This window comes from Delphinapterus leucas, chromosome 17 (genome assembly GCF_059928025.1).
Source record: "Delphinapterus leucas isolate spDelLeu-1000000601 "Yukka" chromosome 17, BTC_Dleu_Yukka2, whole genome shotgun sequence".
In the NCBI taxonomy this organism is placed as follows: domain Eukaryota; kingdom Metazoa; phylum Chordata; class Mammalia; order Artiodactyla; family Monodontidae; genus Delphinapterus; species Delphinapterus leucas.
In genome coordinates, this window is record NC_143145.1 from 49,541,912 (window position 1) to 49,565,652 (window position 23,741).

Consider the following 23,741-nt stretch of genomic DNA (forward strand, 5'->3'; position numbering starts at 1 on the left):
AAACAAACAACCCAATCAAAAAATGGTCAGAAGACCTAAAGAGACATTTATCCAAAGAAGATATACAGATTGCCAACAAATACATGAAAGGATACTCAACATCACTAATCATTAGAGAAATGCAAATCAAAACTGCAATGAGGTATCACTTCACACCGGTCAGAATGGCCATCATCAAAAAATCTACAAACAGTAAATGCTGGAGAGGGTGTGGAGAAAAGGAAACCCTCTTGCACTGCTGGTGGGAGTGTAAATTGATACAGCCACTATGGAGAACAGTATGGAGGGTCCTTCAAAAAACTAAAAATAGTACTACCATATGACCCAGCAATCCCACTACTGGGCATATACCCTGAGAAAACCATAATTCAAAAAGAGTCATGTACCACAATGTTCATTGCAGCTCTATTTACAGTAGCCAGGACATGGAAGCAAACTAAGTGTCCATTGACAGATGAATGGATAAAGAAGATGTGGCACATGTATACAATGGAATATTACTGGGCCATAAAAAGAAATGAAATTGAGTTATTTGTAGTGAGGTGCATGGACCTAGAGTCTGTCATACAGAGTGAAGCAAGTCAGAAAGAGAATAACAAATAGCGTATGCTAACACATATATATGGAATCTAAAAAAAAAATGGTTTTGACGAACTTAGGGGCAGGACAGGAATAAAGTCGCAGATGTAGAGAATGGACTTGAGGACACGGGGAGGGGGAAGGGTAAGCTGGGATGAAGTGAGAGAGTGGCATGGACGTATATACACTACCAAATGTGAAATAGATAGCTAGTGGGAAACAGCCACATAGCACAGGGATATAGTTCAGTTTGGTGCTTTTTGTCTACCTACAGGGTGGGATAGGGAGTGTGGGAGGGAGATGCAAGAGGGAGGAGATATGCGGATATATGCATATGTATAGCTGCTTCACTTTGTTATAAAGCAGAAATTAACACACCATTGTAAAGCAATTTTACTCCAATAAAGATGTTAAAAAAATACATTGTTGTGCTTGCAACCATGAGAAAATCATTGCAGCTGGAAAGATAAGCGACAGATAGGTGCAAACCCTGCTTGGTTGTCATAATAGGACCCCAAATTTCTCACCAACAGGAACTGCAATGTTAGCCTGTCTGTGAGAAAGACATAGATTTCTTCAATATTTCATGAAAATATTATCGATATTTTTAGGCATGGTCATTACAGTCAAAATTAAATTCAAAAAACAGAGAGAAAGATAAGGATAAAGATTTAAAAAATTACAAACGCTTTTTGTTTTAGAGTGGACATGACGTACAAAGCAGGTACTATAGCAGTTAACTGATACTTATAACTCTAAGACCGTTCAGGATATATGAGGAATGATGGGAAATAGGCATAGGCAAATGTTTGGCAAAGATGTTTCTTCAAATTCTCTGCCTCCAAACTGATGATTTCTCCCCTGTGAAGACATTGTTTACATGCAAAGCCAGAGGTCATAACAAAGGTCTACCGTGTGCCGTGCAGTTATTCAGATTTTATATTCTTTCTCGCTCAGTAGCAATACCACTGGCTGGATATAGGGATAAAAATGTGCCTGAGGTTTTGACTGACAGGTTTGGAGCTTGGTTTCCCTTGAGGAATTCTCTTTCTATAAGTCTTTGTTTTCCTGGCATTTTACACATTATACCATAATGCTCATCAGAAAATTCATATCAGATCTAACTACTGGCACTTGACTGTAAAGTTTTATATTTAAAAGATGCTGTTTGGCTGTTTACAATATATAAATGCCAGTTTATTTCTCTGGGAAGGGTCACAGAGAAAAAAGCAGTAATTTTCTTTCACTGACATCAGGGGAAACTGCTTCCTGCTAGATCAATGCATAAAAATTCAGTTTTAATGACTTTGTAGTACCTTAGCCTTGACATCTGTATATTTAGAAATGAGTGTGCAAAACCTTCAGCATTTTATAAATGAAAAGAAAAAAATGATTTAATTATGAGTAGTGTATACAATATTATGATTATTATTGCTAGAGATAATAACACCAAGAGATGGTCCATAGACAAATGAATACATATTTTTCCAATGTTTATGTTAATAAAGTCATTTAAGTAAATTCAGACCTGGTGTTGTCTGCAGAGCAGTACATTATTCTCTATACACACAAATAATTATGAAAGGATTAGTCAGTTGTAGGAATTTATTATGTATAGTATTCTGCCTTGCATTTATCATTCAATGAAGTATTAAAAGGCAGCTTATGGAGAAAGGAATATTTCAAATTATGGACTTATAAATACTCTGCAAACCATTGCTTTTGATGAACTGATTTCCTGATCAGAGCAATCTTGTATAAATTTTGATCATATTATATTTTTTCCATCTGTACTTCTTTCAAGTTCAAGTCTGGATAGCTTGAGATTGTTGCTTGTCCCCCATTAAATTGCCTGAACTCTATCTCAAAGCCCGAACCATGCTTATGTTACATAACACCCAAGGGGAAATGTGTTTCCTGTGGGGACTCAGTTAAAAAGATGCCTTTTCCACATAAAGATCTTTAATATTTCTGAAAGCACATTTTCCCTGAATGTTAAAATCTGCTTTCCATTACACTCTAATGGTAAAAGTTTTTGCATGGGCATCTGTGGTCCAAAGGTTGCCTCAGCAGGGTCACATAACAGTCTCTCAAAGTAAACCTGAGGGGCCGGCCCACCAAGCCCCCCTCCGCAGAGGCAGTAGCAAGCTGGGCTGATCAACCACCAGCACAGATCAAACCAGCAGCATAGGAGTTCTCACTGCACTGCAGCACTTCTTAGCAAATGGTTTGTAATTAAGTCCACATTCCCAAAGACAACACATTGAAAAATGTATATGTTTAGGAGTGAAAGGTGAAGAAAAGAAAGCCAATACATGAGGTACCTAGAGCTGTCAAATTCATAGAGCAGAAGGAAGGAGAGTGGTTTGCAGAGGTTGGAATCAGAAGGGAAGAAGGGAGAAATATTGTTGACCGGGTACAAGATGGGACGCTGAAAAGAAATCTGGAGATGGATAGTGGTGACTTGCACAACCATGTGCAAACTTTATGTTATATACATCTTGCCACAATTTTTTTTAAAGACCTTGTTAAAAACAACAAAAAAGAAGAAAGCAAATAAGAGATAGTCATAATGATTGCACTCGATCAACTGCTTAATTTGTATCTTACCCAAATCTAAAATGTTATTCTTTTGTTTTTCATAATTGTCCAAGTTGGTTCCCCTTCTGAGGTGAGAAAAATAGTGAATTTGCTAATGATTTCTCTCATAGGCATCTATATCTTCTGCATTTTTGAGAACCTTTTACAAGTCCCCAAGTTGCTTACACAACCCTCAGACACTGTGATGCTTCAGGCCCTAGAGAACGATGCTAAGTGTCTACCATGTTTGCGGTCTCAAGGTACCATTCCTTATAAAAGCTCAGGAAATAGCTAGGTGGCTCGCAGAACTAACCACCATGACGGTTCTCTCTGGTTGAGGGGTTGGCACTTTAATTTCCTATGGTGACAGTTTCCTTTGCTGAGAGCTGCAAGGTGTCAGGACCTATGGTTTCTAAAACCTGGAGGACTGGGCTATGGCATATGCAGTGGAAATGCTGCTCCACAATCCAGATAAGTAGACCCACTTCTTCCTGAGTGACGTTAGCTGTCTACACCACAAATGGAGCCATTGAAAAAGTTAGATATTATCTGAACTCATTAATATTCTGCTATGAAGTTTGTTACTAGGCAATTATGATTAAAACGCACAAATCTTCAGTCTCTTGAAAACTATGTTTAATGACACTTGCAAGTAGTAATTTGTTTCTTCTATTTATGGACAAATATTAAAACCAGACCTTCTTAAAGGAGACAATAACCTCAGTTCAAAGAAAATCAGCCATAATGCAATCACACATATGTAAATATTAAACATATACATAAACCAGAAAGACAATTCATGTTTGATTGTGGCAGGAATGGATTATGATTCTTTTGTAATCTTTTTTTGGAAAAAATGATTATCCAAAGAATAAATTCACAAGTTCTCATTTTAGTTCCTCTTCATCATCAGGAGAAAAGGTGATTAAATATTTAGCATTCAGAGCTCCCTATGGCATAGTTATCATGCCCATTACAAAATGAGGAAAAATCACTCAGAAGGATTAAATAAAATTGCCTAAGCACAGCTAGACAGGAGCACAAACAGGATCCACACTTGTGTCCGACTTAAAACATATTCTCTTTTACTTCCTTATGTTTCCTCTCAATAAATAATTATTAAGACTGTATTATATGCAGGATACTGTGAAGGGCCTTCATAGACTAGAAATAAACATAAGCTCCTGTCTTTCTGTGGATTAACTGATAGAGCAAATGTACTGATATAGTGATGCAGTCTTTATATATGTAGAAGAGGCCTGACCATTAAGACTAGAATGTTCCAGGGAAGTCTTCAAGTGAAACTAGGAAAGGAGCAGGTGAATAACACCTGACTGGAGAGAGCATGTTCATAGCTGAGCAGGTCAGAGAGCTGCTGCCTTGCATCCTTCAGAATCATCACAGACACAAGAAACACAGTCTTACACAGAGTGGATAATAAGTAGATAGTTATTGAATTAATGGACAAGAGGACTAATTACTAAAGTCATTTGGCTGGAGTAAAAGCGTTATGTAGAAAAATAAAAGCAAAGGTAAAATTAGGAGGATAAAGAAAGGGAGCATGTAGAATGGTTTCACGGCAAGAATATGGGCTTTGAACTCTATCCTCTAGAAAATGGGAGAGGTCACATAAATGGGATGATAAAAGACAGAGTGGATATGTTGTCTAGGAAGAATTGGAAGGGGAGAGATTGGTGAGAAGTAGACAATAGCCCAGGTGTGAGATAATGAGAACCTGGGCTGGGGAAGGGGGTGCAGTGGGGAATGGACAGGATTATCTTTACTTGTGAATAATGGAAACCTATTTCAAGAATAAGTATGGCAAATATATTCCAACAAAATGGATAAATCACTGTTAATAAATTTCTCTTACAATTGAAGATAAAAAAAATACTGGTGTGAATAAATTTATTTAAATTTTAAGATGTATATTTTAAAGCGGTTTCATTATTTGATTGATATTTACCATTCAAATAATTAGTTGTCCATATCATTTTGCATATACAATAACTCATACCCAATCTGCTGACAAAACCTTATGGGGTCTACACTGAAAAACTGCATCAGCCTTTTCAATTAATTTAATAAAGCACTTGCTCTTCACATTTTTTTTTTTTTTTTTTTTTGCTCTTCACATTTTAAAGAAAAAAATATAACAAAACCCTAGCCCAAGAAAATCATCTTTTACTTGGGCATTTGTAAAATAAAAATTAAAAAAAAAAATGAACATCTTTTGGCTTTCTCTAACTCTTTTTTACTTTGAAAGAGAACAATAAGAAAAGTCCAGGATTGTAAGTTCATCCATTATTTGGACTGAATATAATTTCATCCTTAAGTGAGTATTTTGTTTTTAATCCTGGCCTCCTACTGTAATCAAAATAAAGCATATTGGTTACCTGCCAGGAGTCAAGTCTGACGCCACAGTACAAGTGCACTGGATTGTTCTTTGGGGCACCCAGGGTAAACTAACACCCAAAAGTCATCCCAAGTTGCCCTTCAAAATCAGTTGCAGTTATTCGTTATTTAATCCCCACAGCAATGCTTTTGTAACAAAGGTCAGGATCTCTTTGTAGGCAATCAGGTGGCTGAGGCAAGTGACACAAATGTCAGAGTTTTAGGGCTTCATCCAGCAGCTCAATTTTCATCTCTCTGTTTATTAGACCAAAGTAATAAGGCTTAACCCAACTATGTATTCAAAATGCATCATAAAGGATAGATGTCTTGACTGCAATAAATTTTTTTAAAACCAAAAGATAAATAAAGTGATGTTTCATACAGCTGGGGAGTTTGAGTTTATAGAAAAGTATTTGTTAACACAATAGCGATCTTAGCATTAAGAGCTTATATTTCTTAAAAGCTCTTCAGAGCTTAGAATACTCACCAATACACTGGGACGGATTGCGTATAAATGAGCCTACTTCCTACTTTGTTCATCTTTTGTTTTAAATGTTAATCCAGAAAAGAAGCCGAGTGAAGTGTTTTCTATGAGAAAAGTATAAAAGCTGAGTTTATGAATATAAAAAATAAAGACTAGTATAACAACCAGCCCTGAAATAATGGGAAATGGACTGCTGTCAAAAGAACAAGAAAAAAATTAGGAGAAAAGACTGGATTTTTCTACTTTTGATGTGAAAAGGAAATGGCTGCTTATTTTCATCTGTTTACCCCCGGACTCACCTCTCCCCAGATACGTCAATTCTGAGTTTGAATATTAAATGTCTATCAATGTAGTAGAAATAATGAGATCTATTTGTCTATCTATTTATCTGTCTGTACATTTACATTTACATTCAAAACATACTATCATTTGATACAAACATTTTTTGAAATGTCATTGTTTCATTTTATATAAAAAGAGATACAAAAAATTAAGTGAGTAAATTAAAGAAGGGTCAGAAATAGCGACACAATAATAGTGACACAAAGGACGCCTGGGAGCCATAAAGAACCTTTATCTGTTTCTAAGAAGCCTGCGGCTTGGTTATTTAAGATAAATACTTGTCTCTGCTCTCTTGATCTGCACATTCACAAAGCAATAGGCTGGGAAGCAACACGCCAACTATCAAGTCCTTTCTTTGCTGCTTAGTAACAGTATGCCTTTTGCACAGCCATTGAAATTTTCTGTACCCCAGTTTAGTCACAGGGAAAATCATGCTATAAACTTTCATTTGTCTTCTATCTTTAAGAGTAAGGGAGAATAAACTAAAATTAAAGAGATTTTTTTCTTTTCTTAAGTTGAATTCAGGAATTTTTCTCATAGCTAATAAATATATTTTCAAGCACAAAGGCCAAACTCCAATGGCAAACACATTATCTAACCTTGTATGCATTGTCAGATATTTCCAAGGAGAGATGCAAGCATGTGTGTCTACTGTGTGTGTGTGTGTGTGAGCGTGCATCTGTGGTATTTGTCCACACCGACATATACCTGTGAATACAAACTAATATTACAGCATATTGAATACTATAGGAGTAAAAAATCTATACCTCTCATATAAATATTAAGTGTCTTAATTCTATGGGATAGTCTATTGGGCTTATAAAATGTATAAGATGTAAATCACAGAATTTCTCGAAATGCAATGGTTCTAATTTGAAAGTGGTTAAAATCAAAACTTTACAAATGGGCCTGGTCTTACTCTACAACAGATGGATTAAGCAAAGACATTTAAGCTCATAGCCTAAGTGTATAATCATCCTCATTGAGAATAATATCTTTTTAAAGTTGACTGTCCATGACTTGATCTATTTAGCATTGGGAGGAGAGATAAATTAGGAGTTTGGGATTAATATATACACACCACTATATGTAAAATAGCTTACCAACAAGGATCTACTGTATAGCACAGGGAACTCCACTCAATATTTTGTAATAACCTATAAGGGAAAAGAATCTGAAAAAAATATATATGTGTATAACTGAATCACTTTGCTGTACACCCGAAACTAACACAACATTGTAAATCAAATGTACTTCAATAAGAAAAAAAGATATAGAGGTGCCTATCCCATCACATATTGTGAGTTTTACAGGGTTACAGAATCCTGGGTGGTGCCAGGGCCTAGCGGGCAGAGTCACAATAATTTCAGAATTACTTAGATTTGAAATTCCAGAAATTCTATTAAGTCAGAAGTGAGAAATGTGTGAGTCCTCTTGACCACAAAAGTATTCAATGAAATATATTACAGTATTTAAGAGAGAAGGTCCTAAGCCTGCTTGCCTTAGTTTCAACGCCAACTCTGACACTTTCTAACCAAGTGCCTTGGACAAGTTATTTAATATTTCTGTACCTTGGAAGTCCTTGGTCACTATTGAAAAGGAGATGACGGTAGTCTTTACCTCATAAAGCTTGAATCTTCTATGTGTTCAGGAAAAAAAATCACTAGCACAGAGGAAGCGTGTGAAGAATGTCTGATGTCTGTTTTTCCACTGAGTGTCCTTCAACAGCCTCTGGACAGTCCTGAGAACAAATAGCTAAAGCTCTTCTCTTTGATGTTGTGTTGTATGGACACTACTTTGTACCTCTTTAGTCTGTAGTTTTCTGTGACAAGTTGAGACTTGATAAGATTTCCAGGGCTTTATTCTTCTCCACTTGTGATGAGGGAATTAACTCATTTGATAAAAGTTTACTGAATAAATACTATGTGCCTGAAACTATGGTAGGTACTGTGGATGTATGAATGCTGTATCAGGTGAAGTTACATGCTACAAAGAAAAATTGCAAAAGTTAGGGAGTGTCAGTTTTCCAATGAGTTAACATTTGAGAAGAGACCTACAGGAAGAGAGTGAATAATCCATGGGCGTATTTGAGCCCTGAGTGTTTGAAGGAAAAATAACAGTACGTGCAAATACCCTGTAGCAAAGTCATGCTCGGTGTGTAGGGCATTGCATAAGTCAGTATGTCTAGAGCAAAATGAGGAAAGAAGAATGATTGTGAAGCTCCAAGACATGGGATCATGCAGGCTTTTGTAAGAAATGTGGCTTTTACTCTCAGCGCATTGAGAGCATTGAAGAACTGGAGTAGAGAAATATCAAACATGGTTTACAAAAAGTGTCTTTGATGTGTTGCAAATAGATTGAAAGAGGGTAAGAGCCAATGCAGTTAGAAGGCTGTTGCAATAATCTAGGCAAGAAATGATAATATCTTGGATGAGGGTAGCAATGATTAAGATGGTAAAAGAATTTGTATTCTGAGTATACAGTCCTTAGGGACAGAAACAAGGGTGTTTGTTCATAGACTGGATATGGGTTTGAGAGAAACAGGGAGGTTATGGACAACTGCAGTGTTTTTGGTATGAGTATAAGGGAGGATGGAGTTGACTTTAATGAGCTGGCAAAATTGTGGGATGGGTGGGTTTTGGGGAATCAGAGAGAATCAGAAATCTCACTGTGAATTTGTTTAAATGTGAGATGACTATTAGATACTTAGTGGGAGTATCAAGGAAGCAGTGAGGTACACTGTCAAGATTTGGTTACTCTGGGAATAAGATCCAAGGGTAGACTCCTCATTGTCATGATGTTTTGGATGTGCCCATGACTTTCATGCATTGACAACATACTGCTGGTCATTTGTCTCGTACACGTTAGCATGATGATAAATAACAGAAATACCTTTATGTCCACCCCACCCAACAAGGCATCAATAGAGCTATAAGAGACCATCTCTGAAAGTATGATGGGCAGCTGCATGGTGTGAGGCAAAGGGACAGCCTTAACCAATTCTTGGTACCACTTTCCACCACCTCTCCACATTTAGACATTGTTTGCCTTACATTGTATCTCTGAATCCACAGCTCATTGAATTTCAATCTCAAACACAGTAAGATGTATGGAGTGATTACTGACCCCAAGCAGAAGGAAAAAAATGAAACAAAACAAATGACAAGTTTTGACTATTCAGTTTAGTTAGAATAGTAAGTGACGTATGAGTGAAGTATTTTAAACTACATACTGCAAGATGAAGTATTTTAAACTACATTCATTTTGTCCGTCTAAATGTGTTTCTTCCATTACCAGTTCTTACTTTTTTCCTCTGACGTACCTTTGCTTTTAATGTTTTTCTAGTATGTTTTAAGTACATTTAACTATATGGGAATGGAACTGTGTTTCCTCCTGAGAATTCTGATGACTCATTAGCTGGGTTGATTTCATACACTGCATTAATGTGCTTGTTATTACAAACTATAAGATAAAAGCATGTTTTCATTTTTATTTAAAAGTTCTTTCTAAATATATACACACATTCATATGCAGCACCTGCAAGCATTAGAATTGCTACACTTCGTATTTCATACATTTTCCTTTTTTCTGGTGTACCTGTTCTTTGTCTCATTTCATTCTATACCATTTATTTTTAATTAAGGATGCCTCTTTCTACTCTAGATGGCTGACTCTAAATTCTTCAACTTTTCAAAACCCACTGAACATTTACTAGTACACTGGGATCCATTCTTTGGAATGTTTCTAAAACAAGGCATGTTCTATGCACCAAACCAAATACGCATGCCACTGTCCCTGTACCTCCAAACCTGTTTCTGATTACTGATCAAAATTCCCCTGTTCTTCATTAAAGGCTGAGATTCTTTTTAAATGATTATTTATGGCTGCCTGGTCCACAGGGGCAGACTATGGATTTAATCGCCTACAGCACCAAATCTCTTTTAACATTTGGTCAACTGAGCATTAGGTACCTTGTTGGCTGGGGGGCAACACGTTCCTACTTAGTGTTTGGAGAAGGTAGCCTCAATCCAATATTCTTCATTTATTTCCAAGAACTATTAACGGTAATGAGCATTACGTCCACACATCAAGAAAAGATACAAAATAGAGTCACTGCTTCTCAGACTTCATTAAGCTCGGTATTGCTTTATTCAAGGGGCAGGTGTCTAATTTTACAATGTTCTGTAAAGACAGATGAAAACAAATACACTGTAATTAATAAAAAGTATTGCTTACCTCTTTAGTTGGTAGCCCCTATTCAGATACAGCTGTGAGTTTGAAAAGATACTTCTTGGGGTTACAGGAAGAGATAATTAAGTGTACTACAACAGAAAGCAATTCATTAAATGACAATGAATTTTATTTTCTCCTGATACAAGTAAAACAAGCAGGTGTCCACATTAATTTTGTATCTTCTTTTGTGACTGCAACATACCACAAAAGGTTTTCACTTAAATTTAACTTTTGTTACATGATTCATATTATATTGCTTGCTGTATGTGTTTAAATGCTTTAAGCTCTGCATCTACAATATAAAACTTAAAAAAAGCTTTTCCTCTTGGAAATGTCAGGGGTTTTTTTTCCCCCTAAATCCAGAGTATGTTTTCAAGGTCTCTTCTAAAATGATAACCTTCATATGAGTCACAGGAAGCTAAGAACATCTCTGCATTAGTCTGGCTTCAGTGAGGTTAAACGCAGCAACAGTATGCCTACAAAGAGATACGATAAGCAGTTATAATGGGTATCACTCAACACAGCACCAAATATCAATCAAAACTAACAAATGCCCTCCCCCACAAACGCTCTCAAGTTCAGTTCCTTGAATTTAATTATTATAGCAAATGGTAATATAACAAGAGTGTCTACTGTCAGGAAAAAAAAATGTTTAAAACAGATGTGAACCATACAAAGCATATGTAAAACACATGTGATCCACAGCGAGGTCACAGGACCCATTGACAGAACACATGTGGAGTACATGAACCACATATGGACACATGTTGCAAAATCACGTTTCTGTTCAATGCCAAGACTCGTATCGTATTCTAAAGAAATCAGGGGCTCTTAAATAAACTTTGTACTTCTTAAGGTAATTGGATACATTTTTGTTTAAAATCCCTTAGTGTAGGCAGACAAGGGTCCTCAAATCTAATACTGGACTTGAAAGTACTCAAATCCTGTTTTCCTATCCCAGGGTGATTCAGTTGATTATTCTCAGGGAATAAAGATTTCTTCCTTGCGCACAGCTAATTCTTTGAGGATGCCATAGCGTATAATGAAACCTAAGCAAACAGAGCCTAAGTGTGTGAAGTAGGAGCAACTGTGGTTTGAATGGGCTTTTTCTTTCCTAAAACACTCAAACTAGCAAGGCATTGCTGCCTTATCTTGTGTATCTGGAATAGAATTAAAATCTTCTATACTTACAAAAAATCATCAGCATAAAGATCCCAGAATAACATTTATTTTATCTTATAATTTGGGGGAATAAAATATTAACCATATAATTTAAAGTGAATATGAAAAGTCTCATATATACATGGAAATAAGCACAAGTATATCATTTTCTAGTGTGAAAACAGTAACAGTGCCTTATGCATAGGCATTAATTTAATTAGACACAATATATTATTTCATTTGGTCCTCCTCACAGCCCTGAAGAAATGTAGTGCAACTAGAATGCAGTAAGGCAACTACATGGTATTTAAAAAGAACCTAAGAGAGTGGCATGAACATATATACACCACCAAATGTAAAACAGATAGCTAGTGGGAAGCAGCCGCATATCACAGGAAGATCAGCTCGGTGCTTTGTGACCACCTAGAGGGTGGGATAGGGAGGGTGGGAGGGAGATGCAAGATCCCCCATATATGGGGATATATGTATATGTATAGCTGATCCACTTTGTTATACAGCAGAAACTAACACACCATTGTAAAGCAATTATACTCCAATAAAGATGTTAAAAAAAAAAAGAACCTAAGATATAAGAACAAATGAGAGAAGTAAAAATTCTTCTCCCTGAGCTGTTAAACTGTGGCTTCCAACAAGTGATACACTTTTTTTGAGGTTCAGTTTTTAATAAAGAAACATGGGGATTATACAATTGCTAACTTAATATGTTTGTTGTAAATTACCCAACTATTATATGCAAAATCATATTGTAAATGCAAAGATATTATATGTATAGGTGTTAGCTATTTCCGCTGACAATTTACACATGAGAAACACTGAGATTCAGAAAGGTAAGCTGATTGTCACATGACTAATAATTAGTAGGCCTAAGATAAGAAAATAGATAGTTTTGCTTGAGTCCCCCATTCTCTTCCAAAAGGCAAAGCTAAGCAGAATATATTTCTCATTAACAGGACATTCATTCTACCTCTACCTCAATAGACAAGCATTGATATCACAGATAATCATTATTATAATAATGCCACATTCACATTTATCGCATTTTACATTTTCAATGTAAAGCATGGTCCAGTGAGCATTTGTCTCTTCCATTTCAGGGAAATCACCTCCTTTCTAAAGATTACTAAATTAAGGTTCTAAGAACACAGTAAATAGGTTGCTTGAATTCGTATGCTTGTTAAGAAACAACATTAAGAATCTAATTCAAGAGATGAAATTCAAAGTCCAGTAATTATTTTCCATTAAACTAAAATTTTAAATATATAATTGGCAGGCTCTCAATATTGTGTTTTTGTATAATTATATCCAAAACAATGTTTCTATTGATGCTGCTATTAAAAATGAGTGTATGATGGAAGAAAATCACGGCATTAGGAGGAGAAATTTTACCACTGAATGAAATGAAAGATTTTACTTTCTTACTGATTTTGGCAAAATGCAGTAGACTATCCAGTATGGCCTGAAAAGACAGAGCTCCAAGCTGCTTACTGATTTCAGATGTATCCGTTACCTATTGTTTATCGTTGGTTTTGAAAGTGTCATTGTATTATACCTTAAGACTTTAAAAATATGTTTCTTAGATACATTTTTTAGCTGTAATTTCTTTGTTAGCATGACTTTCCCCTTTAAACCTGGCTCACTGCCATCCACACTTCAAGACAGAATTCTGATATCACTTCTGTGAACCCTTCCTGGAGGATCCTAGACAGAATTGTTTCCATCTTTCCATTGTACTTGCTGCATTGTGTTACAGTCGATTGTTTACATGTCTATGTTTTATCTCTGCTAGTCTGAAAATTCCTCAAGAGTGGAGTCATTATTTTTATTAACTTTGTATCCACAGTGCTTTGTAAAGCTATTTAAAATGGCAATTCTGAGGAAGTAGAAAATACGTGAATGAATGAATGAATGATATATTGCTGCTTTTCCTTTTTGGAATTAGTTGACTTAGAGGCTTACACACTCAGTTCAGGTGCAATGTCTTGGCCAGCCACATACCGTACTAAACTATTTCCACCCTAAAAGAAAATATTATAATTCAAATAGCCACTGGATTTTTGTTCATTCCTATTAAATTGTCTGTTTATGAAACATCCCTTCAAATAATCAGCGAGGTAGTGTGCCTCTTCTTTTAGATGATTCTCTATTACACGTATTATAATTTTTCGTGAGACACTCCCCCTGACACTAGAAAGAATCTTTATGTCAGACTAACATAGAGAATTGTAGACAATATCACTACACTGGGTCTGGAATTACTTTTCTGGATTTTGACACTAGATTACACACACACTTTTATCATACGGTGCATCTCCATTGGAAGTACAGAAAATAGGGGTAATCTTTTGTCATTCCAATTTGCCACCAGCCATTGACATTTCTCTATTAGAGATGTGGAGCTGAAAATGTGAGTCTCACCCCTTTTTGTCTTATCTTAATGAGCCACGAGGAATGAGAATCACTCAATATTTTGGCTGTACACTCTCTACCATGTGCAAGGCAGACACGGTGTCAGCCAGCCCTCCAAAGGGTATGCAGATCTTGCATGCTTTCACATTTGATCAATACAAATCTGACAGTCTGCTACTTAGTTTCTTCCAAGGCTCTCACACATGAAAACAGGAGTAAGGTTTTCAACTCAATCAAAACTGATTGTTCTATTCCTCTCTTCCCATCTAATCCTCTACCCATCTACGCACATCCACGAGACACAAATATGACAAATATGTTTTAAAACCCTTTCTTGTATGTAAGGTGAGGTCCAAACTACTTTTGTACACAGACATGGTTTGTTCAATCTAGACTCTTACCTATCTCATCATGGCTACCTTTAACCACTTTTTTTCTGCCCCTTCTTATTCACCTTTATTCTCCAGCCACATGAAGTTCTTACAGCTTTTGAAACGTGATATCTACGTGATTTGCCTGACTTGTCCTATCTCTACCTCTGCTTGTAAAAATCCTTACTGATCCTTCAAAAATCAACTGAAATATCATAGAATATCTTCCTTTTCGTGCTTTCACAGGACCTTTTACTACTCCTCTGGAAGAAATTGTCACTTTGTAATAAAATTATTTGCTTATGTACCCTATTTTGCACAAGATGGGTGAATTTATGAAGGTAATATCATATGCGTATTTCCTATCCCTCTACATTCACCCACTGGTTAAAATAGTATATGGTAAGAGCTTGAAAGATTAAAAGAAGCAATGGAGGGGAGGGAGTAGCTGATCTTATTTCAAAAGGAGCCATTAATGCACACATCTCAAAATAGGCTTTGAAATCAAATATAGAATTTGTCCTTCTTAAGCTTTAGGGATTCTTTTTTAGATAAGGATGCACCTGAAGACAAGGAATATACTGTGGATTCTGAATGTCTGTTTCCATCTTATAGAGCACTTGCTTACAGAGCATCTTATAGAGCAGTTTCCCCTTATAGACGGGTTTTAGGTACCCTGGTTACTGCAACAGTTAATGATTCTTAACTTCTATTTTTATTATGACGTGATCAGCTCCCAATATTAGACCAACTACTAAAGCCAATAATACTTGTATTTATCATTTTTCTTTGTGTTCTTTATTATCAAAGCTGATTTATCACTGAATTTTGGTTTCCTTATGCAATCAGGAGGGTGGACCCCATGAACACATCTTGGGATGATATCAGCCAAATGTAGCATAACATGCAGTCACATCACGTATCTAATAAAAAAAGAAAAATCAGGGGCTTCCCTGGTGGCGCAGTGGTTGAGAGTCCGCCTGCCGATACAGGGGACACGGGTTCGTGCCCTGGTCCGTGAAGACCCCACATGCCGCGGAGCGGCTGGGCCCGTGAGCCATGGCTGCTGAGCCTGCGCGTCCAGAGCCTGTGCTCCACAACGGGAGACGCCACAACAGTGAGAGGCCCGTGTACCACCAAAAAAAAAAAAAAAAAAAGAGAAAAATCAATACTGAGCACGTGAAATATACAAGTTGCCCTGGAAAAGAGTAACTCTCGGAACAACTGTGAGATCTTAATTAGTATAAGGAAATCTTGAAGAACACTTATGAATAGTTAAAGCTTTATTTGTGTTATGGTTTTCTAATGATGTGGATGCAAAATACAGTGTGAATGTGAAACAGTTTTGATCTCTGAGGACCTCGCAAAGATAGGACTATCCTCCTAAAGAGACAGAATAGCGTGTAGTCTCCATACTGCGTGTTACATCTCAAGAGAACTTTCCAATGTGCCCAAAATAACACATGCATACATACACACACACACAAACACACACACACACACTCACTTGGACATTCCCTTTATTTCTGAAAGTCACTTTGAGGTTTTAGTTTAAGCCAAATAGGCTAAGTGCACTTCTTAAAATCTCAAAAGCGCAGAGGAGAAGTGACCTTTAGTCCCTGGAAGGATGAATGAATTTATGTTTCAGAGACAATTTTGCTTAGGGAGCAGGGCTGAGAAAGGGCATAACAGGGATGGAGGAAGAACAGGTAAGTGGCAACTCCGTGTACCTCTATGTAGACCAGGTGGCACGTCACCTTTGTCACAGTTTTGTCGTTGGTAGAAGGAGCACTCTCCTCTATTTAGAATTATCAACCCTGAGAATAACAGGAGAATAGAAAATATCACCGTCAAAAAGTCTTTTCTCCAAGTCTTCCCAGCAAGAAGCTGGGGGATAATGATTTTCATACAAGTCCTATAGGTGTTACAGAATTAAATCTTCTTTCAATGTGTCATTCTTTCTCTTATGGTGACTAACTGGCCTCTTTCTTGACTGAAAACAAATACTATTTATGGCCCTTCCATTACTAACAGAAATATTTTTAAATTACAAATACAGCTCTACTAATGGTCTGTTGAAGGCCATGCCACATGCCAGTATAATAAAATTTCCATTTTAAGTCAAATAAGACTTGTTGGAATGTGAGAAAGTTGTATTTCTCATGATGGCACACAAACCAATTTATTATTAGTCATCACATGCTACAGAACGAGGATCATGGAAGAAAATGATTTATTATAGGGGTAATATATTTGCTTTTACTTTTTTCTTCTTGTTAGCTTTTCTGATGGCGCCCCTTACCAAGGGGCATCTAAAAATGTCTTTTCACTACTGAGAGTAGTACTATTCTTATTTATTTATTAACAATTTTACAAAGTTAAGTGAACATGGGAAAGTATTGTTTTAAAGCAATTTGTGACAGAAACCTCTGTGCTTACACTATTCAATAAGCTTAATCCATTTGGTTTATCTCTCTCAAAAGAAAATGCATGTCTTTGGGTATTTGGAAACTGTGTCCAGAAATTTCCTTGTGTTTAATTTTTTGTATTTTCTTTTAAAACTATCTATAAAACTTATGTGATTTAATTTCACTGGAATTTATTTGTGAAGAAATACCAGACTTCTTAAAACAAACCTGAACTCCCTTTTCTCCAACACACACACACACACACACACACACACACACAATTGATAATATAAACTTTTTGATTTTGAAATCTACTCTGTTATAAATCAAAGTACACTGAATAGTGCACAGAGTGAAGTAGGTCAGAAAGAGAAAAACAAATACCGTATGCTAACATATATATGGAATCTAAAAAAAAAAAAAGGTTCTGAAAAACCTAGGGGCAGGACAGGAAGAAGATGCAGACGTAGAGAATGGACTTGAGGACGCGGGGAGGGGGAAGGGTAAGCTGGGACGAAGTGAGAGAGTGGCATGACATACATGCACTACAAAATGTAAAATAGATAGCTAGTGGGAAGCAGCCGCATAGCACAGGGAGATCAGCTAGGCGCTTTGTGACCACCTAGAGGGGTGGGATAGGGAGTGTGGGAGGGAGAAGCAAGAAGGAGGGGATATGGGGATATAAATATACGCATAGCTGATCCACTTTGTTATGCAGCAGAAACTAATACAACAATGTAAAGCAATTGTACTCCAATAAAGATGTTAAAAAAAACCCAAAAAACTACATGTGCATTTAATTGTGCCTCAAATGTGAGACTTGTCCCCCCCGCCACCTAAGCCTGCTGCCCTATATTGTGAGATACATAAACAAAAGAGTTAAATCACTTAGACTATATCTGGCCTTGTATCTATTTTGTTGCACAACACATTCCTAAAACCAGGAAACACTAGCTTGTGAAAACACCGTTTGTTGTAGTATTGTTGCCTTTTAATAACCTCGGCAGTCTTCAAAGGATTTTCATTGGCTCAAAAATTAAAATTGATTCACTTGGCTAAAGTCTGTTCTCTTGGAACACACTGGAGTGTTACTGATGCCTGTGTGTATATCTAAACCTTTATAATGTAAGAGGATGAGCACGTAGCAACAGAAGTTTTATCTTGATATCATTTGATGCTACCATGGTTTGTTCAAAAGCATTCTCATAAAAGAAGTTGCAAGAATTATTTTCAGGACCGTGTATGGAAATGAGGCACATAATTCTGACTACAGTAGTAGGAGTGGTGTGTTTAATTCCACCCACACACCCTTATTAACTGAAAGCATTATTTCCAAGCTGCAAGACTTCAAAATCCTGGTTCCAGTAGCTATGCTGTCTGCCAGTATCCCATAAAACTTTATTTCCCTAAGGTTTCCACAATATGACATATTTGGATCATGTTCAGTTCTTACCTTCCCCTGCGTACATTTGTTTCGTGTATTTTTATTGTTCTCTTAATTATCTGCGCATAGATATTAATTCCAGAATGTACAAATAGGCACCATTGTGATTTCCCCACCACACTTTATATGATAGCATCACTTATGAATGCTATTTACAAGTTTCCAGGCAGACGTGGGGTTGATCTAAATTTGTGGGGCAACAGCATTCAGATATCTGTTTTCAATTTGTGTGCATGTTTCCCCCTGTTATTTTCCCTTTTTTATGACTGTATTAATTGTTAGCAGAAGTCTCTATGAAATGACTGAGCAATCCAACAATGGAATGTAGCAGGTCAGAAATTATTGTTTTGCTTCATCTGAGAAACGTGTCAATACAGCCTAATTCTTATGTCTTGGGGCATTTGTGTGGTGATTCGCCACTTAATTCTCAGCATGTGGGCACTAGCTGACCACCGGGACAGGAACTGTCCTAACATTGATGCTTTTATCGACCCATTTGACACGATACTTGCAGAAATGATGAATCAAAAACTAACCCATCACTAAGGGAAACAGGACATGCGGGAATTGGTATGTTGCACCTCACTGAGTCTTAAGGCATTAAGGCTAAGGATTAATCCAAAGAGGCCGTGAAGGGCATCAAAGCCATACCCTAGCCTCATGCCTCAGTGAGTTAGCAGCAGAATGGACAGCAAAGGGCCCTGCGGTCTAATCCGGAGCATTGACTTACTATTTGCTCAGGTTTATTTCCATAAACTTCTTTTGACACACAATGCGATACTTATTTCATTGAAAAAGAGAACTTTAAAAAAGTATCAATAAAATTACTAACCACTTAAGAATATGGTTTCAAAGGATGTGAATAAAAGCCATAATTTTTAAAGCCTGTAACTCTGAGGAATCTAGGCTGAAAGACCCTGCCACGGTGACAGTGAGACCAACACTGAGGCTTTGAATGTAGTCCATTAAAGGAGATGGCATGGGTCTTCAGACTGAGATAAAGTGTAACGTGAACTAGTCGATCAAGAAATAACATGACGAGGAAGTGCCTCGGAACCCTTCCTAGTGCAATATAATTGCTACTGTCACCTCTGCAAACAGGTCAGGTGAATATACAACTTTCCACTGATCTAGAAAATGGATGGAATATTCAGTTTCTCTCTCCCTCTCTCTCTCGCCCTGTCTCTCTCTCTCTCTCTCTCTCTGTCTCTCTCTCTCTTTTACATGTTACCAATTGTTTTCAATCCTGATGGCATTTTAGAAACATCCAAGAAACTTTTAAAAATACTAATGCCTAGACTCATCCAGAGAAATTGAGGCAGTCTCTAGAGGTGTGGTTGAGGCATGGGTATTTTTAAAACTCCCCATGGGACACCAATGAGTATCCAAACTTGAGGGAATTTTGGAGTTCTAATCAATAGCTTAGGCAGTGTCAACAGCAGCGTGACATACATGAGTATGTTATGTGTCTATGAACGAATTCCCAGAGTAGATTACAAGCTCCCCCCAAATCATTTGTTCCGTAGTAACATTAAACAGTCACTGCAAACTGCTTAGTAACTGTTTGGGGTTTTTATTTTGCCTTCTTTCGTTTTCCTTTTCTTCTCGACCAAATCAGAGGGAAAATCCCTTATACTTTCTAAAAACAAGAAAAAACCAGATTGATTGACAATACTACACTTATGTGTACATTTATTTATAGGGAAATGTTTCTGCATTATGCTACTAAGTGACAAATGATTGTCCACTCGGGTCAATCTTTTTTCCTTCATAGAATACAACTCTCAGCATCCATCTAGAGAGTCAACTGCTATCTTCATTCACTGTTAAAATAAAGAGTCCTTCTTTTTCTTCCCTCTGTCCATACAGGCTAACAGCTGGCTACATTTACTTAGTACAAAAGATGAAAATATAGTAATATAGCCAGAGCAATAAATGATGGCTGCTAATCTTTGGCCTCATGCACACTCCCACAAATGTTCACTCAGAAAGTGTTTAAGAAATGTTTCCTGAGTGCCATCAGGTGCATAAGAGAAGATCACGTTGGATTCCCTGGAGCTGCTCCATAAATTTATACTCTGAGTCATTTTGCATTTGTGGAAAGCAGATGGTAAGAAGGGATCAGACTTGCAAGAGATCTGTGAACGCCTAGGAGCATGAGAAAGAAAGGAGAACCTTCAAAACATGATGCAGATCTGATATCCATGGAAGGACAGAGGAAAGGATGGTAGAATGAATAAGAAGAGTCTCAGACTACATTGCAGTTCCAAGAAAGGTTTGGCAAAGCCAATGGGGCATCCTAGAGCCACACTCACCTGTTGGGGCAGTCTTGTATTCACAGGAATGGCCCGCTTTCTTGGCCACACCAGGCTCTGTCCTGTGCTCGTAACAGTAACTGGAGCCATCAGTCAATCATGATCCCTGTAATAGGAGATCTGAGTGTCATGTTTTTAAGGTTACCACAGTCCATCCCTGTGCTACATATATCCATTTCTCCATGATGCTTGGTGGCACAGCTCCACCATGGTTCCTATGGGCTTATCTTCCTAAAGAGAGCCTTAAAAGTGGAAGGTTAGTGAGATGAATAACAGTCCCTCTCTTTGCAAGTGGTCTCAGGGCTACAACTGGTACTCATCCTTGCCCTTTCTCCAGTACCAATTCTAAATACAACTGACCTGATAAAATGGACCAGAGGTCACCTGAATGTGCAGAAGTTGCACTACAGGAAAGGAACTTTGAAAACATGAGACTTGGAGCTTATGTAGGGTGGCTGGCACTTCTGATGTTCCTCCTCTCTGAGAGGTGGAGCAACTGAGAGAGAGAGAGAAAGAGATGAGAGACTTGGACTGTACAGCGTAAACAAGTCCCCTTTATGCTGCTTCTAACTGTAATCAAATGGCTTTGCTCTGGGGGAGATAAGAAAGTAGATTCCAGATTTATTACATTAGAATGCAAGCAAATGGCACTTGAGCAATGCATAATCTGTGATTTCCAAAGCCTGTTTACCATCCAATTATCCTTCCAGTGGTCCCCAACCTTTTTGGCACTAGGGACCGGTTTCGTGGAAGACCATTTTTCCACGGATGGGGGGCGGTTCAGGCAGTAATGCGAGCGATGGGGAGCGATGGGGAGATGGGGAGAGCAGATGAAGCTTTGCTCCTGCTGTGAGGCCTGGTTCCTAACAGGCTGCGGACCAATACCAGTCCATGGCCCGGGGGGTGGAGACCCTTGCTTTACACAGATTTCTAGTAATCTTTGCTTGGAAAGCTGTGACACTGCAGGAAAATGGAACTATTCACAAAGCCTTGTTTTGCACCATCACTTCATCTTGACAAGGTGACTCAAACTTTCATTTCTGAGGTTCTGAGCTCTTGTCAATTATACAGCTCTTAGGCCAAGTCTTCAGAGTATGTTTGGACACTATTACCATGGGTCCAGGGAGTATCAAGGGGTGTTCAAGTATGTCACCTGTGTTCCATATGGTTTCCTCCTTGACTGCATATTGTAAAAACAGCCCTAATCCCTCTTACTGATCAAGATTGATTACTCCTACCATTATGGTGACTTTTCTGTACACCTACTGATCATCCCAATTTTCCTGGAACTACTGGGGACATGGTGCCATATAAAGTATGCGCTCTGATTTAGTGCATACACTACATCTGGAAGGACAGCATTCTGTCCATTGAGAGTTTGCCTCCAAGGTGGTGATTTATCCATGTCTTTAGAAAGCCATTCTAAAGCCAGAAATTGTGTTTCCAAGTCAATGGGTCATGATTTATCCAGTCTTAAGCTCCAGACCCCTTCATCAACACCATTAAAATCCAATTCCAGGGTTGCTTCCTTGACTCCTTCTTGTACTCACCAGCTATTTTTGCAGTTTCTCCAATATGTAATCTCTTTTCTCTTTTATCAGACCTCGTACATCCTTAGCCAAGTTATGCTGCGGTTTAAACTAGTCCTCAGCTTGTGGGTCAGCAAAAGTGGTGCTGGAAGCTACTGAAAGGTCACAAACGCCAGAATCACTTACAACTTCAAGGATATTTCCCTCCACAAGTTTATTTCCCCGCGTCTTAAACGGGGAAATATTTAGTTAGTGGGTAATCATCTTGTGTTTGGAACTGTCTATGCCCCAAAACTACTCAGAATGATGTACTTTTCACCAGCACAGGGGATAGTGAATCAATCTCAAATCCTCATTTTACCACCAGTTTTCTTGAACTATTCTATTTTCCATTTACATTAGTGTGGGTTCTCCAAGATGCTGAAGTCAAAATGGGATTAGAGATGAAAGCGGGATGGAGGGGCAGCAGAAGAAAGGGGAAAGAATCTTCAGCTTATGCTATAAATATCAATCTTGTGTAAGAAAATGGTGATTGGAATGAGGGTTATTGTAGGACACGTCACAGATTACAGTACAATTGGAAGAATGCTGGGGTTGGGTAGCTGAGTGCTCTCAAGACAAAGCTGTGCCTTGGAAGAGCCCTGCTTTTCACTGAAATGGGTCCACCTTAGGACTTCCTCTGTGCTCGGTCATTGGCTAGGAGCAGGACATGGAATACATGGTCTCAGTGTTACTGCAGTGGTGAATCCACAGGGGCAGCAACTAGTATCATTGGACAGTTATGTTCCTCAGAGCATGAGATCTGACTGGTCTATTTTCATAAACACCTCTACATGTAAGTCTAAGTAAATTGTATTCAGGTAGGTCCCTGTTACCAAAACCAAAGAAGGAAATTCAAAAGGTGCCAAGTAGACCCTAATATTGATTTATACAGGAGAACTCCATGGGAAATCAACTTACCTCTTGCACTGAGAAGAATCAACACCATCTCTTGGTGAGACTTCTGGGATCACACTTAAAAAAGAGAGAGAAAGAGAAGAATTTCACTTGACACATATTGGGTTCAAGGTACTGGTGGGAATCTGAAAAATATTGAAAATGTCCAGAAGAGTTGGGAAAGTAGAATGCAAGCTGGATAGACAATTTAGGAAAAGTAATTCTAATTTTTATCCTCTAGGTGCTTTAGTGGAATGCATAGTAGATATAAAGACACAGAAGGATGATGTAAATATAGTGTGTGTGTGTGTGTGTGTGTGTGTGTGTGTGTGTTTAAGGCATGATTTAGCATCACTAATTTAATCTCATGAATGCCAATAAATTAAAAGTTGAGATGCAGAAAGTGGCTTGAGAATACAAAAATAACACTATAGTTTGATTATTTTGTAGTTCCATGAATTGTTTATATGTGGAATCCTAAAATAAACTGTTTTCAAGATGCCCTCAGGCTACATCCCTCAATGAACATATTTTCAAA

At 37.6% G+C, this 23,741-nt stretch overlaps 1 long non-coding RNA gene across 1 annotated transcript; it reads right to left on the reverse strand.

The window, feature by feature from the left end:
• Positions 1-5,289: 5,289 nt before the first annotated feature.
• LOC149746983 (uncharacterized) lies at positions 5,290-23,741 on the reverse strand. Its single transcript, XR_016388410.1, has 3 exons — positions 22,289-23,741; positions 20,739-20,844; positions 5,290-11,088 (listed from the first exon to the last, which is right to left on the reverse strand). It is a non-coding gene; the product is annotated as an uncharacterized LOC149746983 (long non-coding RNA).